At 35.3% G+C, this 5255-nt stretch overlaps 1 pseudogene; it reads left to right on the forward strand.

Annotated features, from left to right (window-relative positions):
• The first annotated feature begins 527 nt into the window (after window positions 1-527).
• LOC137651583 (zinc finger protein 862-like) lies at window positions 528-4202 on the forward strand (annotated as a pseudogene).
• Window positions 4203-5255: the final 1053 nt, after the last annotated feature.

The following is a 5255-nucleotide window of genomic DNA, read 5'->3' on the forward strand; positions in this document are numbered from 1 at the left end:
TATATATATATATATATATATATATATATATATATATATATATATACACACACATATATATATATACACACAGTATATATATATATATATATATATATATATATATATATATATATATATATATATATATATATATATATATATATATATAGTTCATATATAGTATCGTATATTATGTTGCGTGGAATCAAAATTCCCTTAAAAATCATAATGAGTGACGGCGTTGTAAAGTTATAGACTGTTACCCAGGAGAAGACACAGTTAACTCAGTATTAGGTATTTTTTATAATAGAACTATTGCATGGTTTAACAACGTAGTGGACAAGATTTTATAACACTTGGTTAATCATATTTGCCACTTACGATAATAAAACAAAAATTTGTATTTTTAAAATTAATTTTGTTTGAATACGACATCTCTCCTCTTCCAGGAGAGCAAAATTCCTGGTGCTAACATGGCTAGAGAAAATGTTCCTCCTCCACACCACCAGGATTTGGATCGGTCTATTACAATTGCAAAGATTTTGATGCTTTGCTTCATCGCGGAACATAACCTCCCATTTCTTTTGGCGGACCATTCCACTGAACTGTGCAGGAACATGTTTCCCGACTCTGAAATAGCACAATCCCTGCACATGAAAAGAACAAAGTGCAGCGAAATGGTTAAGCAATTTGGTAATAAAATTCATGATGATGTTGTCTCACAATTTAGGAATAATAAATTTTCATTAGTGATAGACGAGACAACTGATGCAAGTACAACCGAATGTCTGTCAGTGCTAGTGAAATATTTTGATTCACATGAAGGAACTATTAAGACCAGTTTGCTAGAATTGATTAATGTATATGAAAACCATTACTAAAATGTCGGCTCCAGTGGAGAGTCATTATTTGAACTGATTATGCACATCTTAAAATTAAATAACATTCCATTAAATAATTTGGTAGGTTTGGCAGTGGATGGGGCCTCAAATATAATGGGGGCATACAACTCTCTGTCCAGCAGGTTGAGGCAACACATTCCAGACCTAAAAATTTTCAAGTGTATTTGCCATTCCATACATCTTTGTGCCTCAGAGGCTTCCAAAGTGCTTCCCAGGCAGTGCGAGGACTTGCTGAGGAACATTTACACTCACTTTTCTCACAGTGCCAAACGTAAATATGAATTTCTGCAATTTCAGAAACTTTTCTTTCTAAAACCCCACAAACTTCTTCATGTATCACAGACGCGATGGCTAATTTCTCCACCAAGCAGTAGAAAGGGTCTTGGAGCAGTGGGAGGCTTTGAAGCAGTACTTTGTAAGTATAGAAGGAGTGGAGAAGCTTAGGTCCATTAAACTAATAGTAAATGATCTTACCGATCCCTCAATCTATTTATATTTTAATTTTTTAAACTTTATTTTGACTTTTTGCAATAATTTCAATCTCTTGTTTCAAAGGGAGACACCAACAATATATTTAGTTCATTGTCATGTTAACAGGATTTATAAAAATACTATCCAATATTTCTGACGTAAGGAAATTATAAACAAATCAAAATTAGAACATTTTGATCCAAGCCAGGAAGTGAACCATATACCACTCAGCAACATTTATTTAGGGGATTCAGTTCATACGCTACTGCAAAAAGAGGAATACTATAAAAACCTAGTGTCACGGCAGTATTTACGGCCGTAATTTCAAGGGTTCTTTCTATTCAGAAATTTGCGGTCAGTAAAAAAGTCACATAGCAACGTGGGAACAAAAGAACAAACACCTCAACAAAAGTTACAATATTTATTTACAAACACAAAAAAAAAAATAATAGGTCGGTAACAATAAGAAGCAAAATAAATTAATATACTAATCAAAGGAAAACCAACCTTAAGATCTTTAAAAGATCACCTACAGCTAAATTAAACCCTAAATTAAGAAATGGGAAAATTTTAAATATGACATTTCAGGCAGCTACCTTCCAAATTACTGGCCAGAAAAATCTAAACTAACAAACTGAGATTGGTAGAAGGAAGAAAGAGAACATAAGTGGGAAACTTAATATTACTCCTACCTAGCACAAACAAACTAACTTAAACATTAAACTTAACTTAATAAACAATGAATTATGAAAATAATTATCTTACAAATTATACAATGGGAATCATCACAAAAAGATCGGTAGATTGTCCCATCAGGCCATACAAGGTCCAGAAGACCGTACTGCAAACAAGGGCGTGCACACCTACAGGTACTCGGCGATCCACGATCGTCGTAAATAACAATAAAAATATCTCATACCTGTAGTATGCCGCCCTACGTATCTCCACGAGTTCCAAGAACTCACTGACGCTGATGAGCAGGTCAACTGGATCAAGCTGCAATGCCTGCAGGCAATCCAAAATGCCACGGGAACACTAAGGGTGGTAGCCTCCGAGAATCCGGGATGTCAACGGATCTCGCACGCCGGGCCAACTCGTTCGTAAATCCTCCGACGAACGAGGGAAGGGACGTGACTGATGAATGCCGCGGGTGACAAACACCAGCGACCACACACAAAGTATCGAAGGACGTGATTCCAAAAAACTACAAAAGTTCCCAAAAGGAAGTGGCAAAGCGTCAGGCTGTGAGGAGGAACTCGAACTGCCCGTCACTTATCAACACTATTCGATCAAGCCTTCCACTCGAGTCAACACAGCTCATAGGAAAGAAAACAACGATCATTAATAAGGCACTTCAGTGGTTCACTAATACCGGGGGAGAAGGTGGTAAACAAAGCAAAACTGTGAAGTCATATGACTCTTACAGAGTTCATTAAACTAAAAAAAAAACTTGAATAAACTTAAAACTAAAACAAGATCAAAAGGTTGGACAAGTATAAACAACTTATAATTAAATTATAATGAATTAACTTTAATCTAATACCTTTCTCCCCCTACAATTTTTTTTTAATCATATAGAGTAAAAAAAAAATTATACAACCTAAAGAATAAATTAAATCTAAAAAGAGCATCAATCGCAAAAGTAAAGATAACCCTAATATAAACATGCAAAGGATTATCTAATAAAGTACACCCTATTGTGCATTACACATCCTTAAATAAAGAGGTCAGCATTAAATATAACTCAATTAAACATACCAATATATAAACAGTCTAAATAAACACAAAGCCTGGAAAATAATAAAAAAAAATAATCAAACAATTCTAAAGCCAAGAGCAAAAAGGTACTAAATCACAGAAAATTGATAAAGTTCAGAAATTCCAAAAGTTCCTGCTACAAATTAAAGTCATAATAAATAGCACAAAGAGCTATCTATCAACTAATAAGAAACTAAGACTAATATAGAACAGAATATTTCTTACAGCTAATACTTAAACTAAAAACAACACTGGCAAAAAAAAAAATTATCGCACAAATAAACGAAACAACCGAACAATGTCGGAATAAACCATAAAGTTAGCATTTGCTTTCACTCTAAATGAACACAAAGAGAAACGAGCAGGGCGAAAGAGGCAGGGAAAGACCAAAAAAAAAAAAAAAAAAAACACTTTACATCCTAGACAAGGTGTCTGGGATCTTATTATCAGATCCTTTAATATGCTTAATTATCAAGTTGAGCTCATGCAGTTGCAAGGCCCAGCGTAAAATTCTTTGGTTAGACCCTTTCATCCGTTCAATAAACACTAACGGATTATGATCCGTCCATACCTCCACAGGAAAAGAAAGATTAGTTAAGTATGGTTTAAAATGAGATATGGTACGGATCAGGGCGAGAGCCTCTTTCTCAATAGTTGAATACTTACGCTCTGCCGTTAACAACTTTTTGCTGTTGTAGGATATTGGGTACACCTCCTTGTCTTCACCCTTTTGAAAGAGAACTCCTCCAATACCTATATCACTAGCGTCAACAGCAATTATAAAGAGAACTTGAAAATTCGGAGAAACCAAAATAGGTTTAGACATGAGAATAGTCTTAATTCTAATGAATGCTTCTTCACAATCACTAGTCCAAATGAATTTCTTATTTTTTTGTAAAAGATCATTCAGGGGACGGGCAATGTCAAAAAAGTTCCTAACGAACCTTCTATAATAGCCCATCATACCCAACACCTTTCGAACTTCTCGGACATTGCACGGTCTCTTTAAATTAGTTATACCCTTGATGTTAGCCTGTTTTGGGGCTATATGACCCAGACCAACCTCATGACCCAGATACACAACTTTAGCCTTACCAAATTCGCATTTAGCGAGGTTAATGACTAAACCTGCAGCACGGAGAGCTTCAAAAACATTACGTAATCTGAGTAAATGAGTTTTCCAATCATTACTGTGGACAACAAGATCATCAATGTAAATCTCAGTACCTTCTAATCCACAGACCACACGGTTCATTAATCTTTGAAAAGTACAAGCAGCATTCCTCATCCCAAAAGGCATGACCTTGCATTCATACAAGCCGAATGGGGTGACAAATGCTGAAATCTGTCTTGCTCGCTCCCACAAAGGAACTTGCCAGTAGCCCTTGAGCAAATCCAATTTTGTGATATATTTTGCTGAACCAATGTGGTCTATGCAGTCGTCAATTCTAGGGATAAAGTTCTGAAATTCCAAAAGTTCCTGCTACAAATTAAAGTCATAATAAATGGCACAAAGAGCTATCTATCAACTAATAAGAAACTAAGACTAATATAGAACAGAATATTTCTTACAGCTAATACTTAAACTAAAAACAACACTGGCAAAAAAAAAATTATCGCATAAATAAACGAAACAACCGAACAATGTCGGAATAAACCATAAAGTTAGCATTTGCTTTCACTCTAAATGAACACAAAGAGAAACGAGCAGGGCGAAAGAGGCAGGGAAAGACCAAAAAAAAAAAAAAAAAACACTTTACATCCTAGACAAGGTGTCTGGGATCTTATTATCAGATCCTTTAATATGCTTAATTACCAAGTTGAGCTCATGCAGTTTCAAGGCCCAGCGTAAAATTCTTTGGTTAGACCCTTTCATCCGTTCAATAAACACTAACGGATTATGATCCGTCCATACCTCCACTGGAAAAGAAAGATTAGTTAAGTATGGTTTAAAATGAGATATGGTACGGATCAGGGCGAGAGCCTCTTTCTCAATAGTTGAATACTTACGCTCTGCCGTTAACAACTTTTTGCTGTAGTAGGATATTGGGTACACCTCCTTGTCTTCACCCTTTTGAAAGAGAACTCCTCCAATACCTATATCACTAGCGTCAACAGCAATTATAAAGGGAACTTGAAAAT

This window comes from Palaemon carinicauda, chromosome 13, assembly GCF_036898095.1.
Source record: "Palaemon carinicauda isolate YSFRI2023 chromosome 13, ASM3689809v2, whole genome shotgun sequence".
In the NCBI taxonomy this organism is placed as follows: domain Eukaryota; kingdom Metazoa; phylum Arthropoda; class Malacostraca; order Decapoda; family Palaemonidae; genus Palaemon; species Palaemon carinicauda.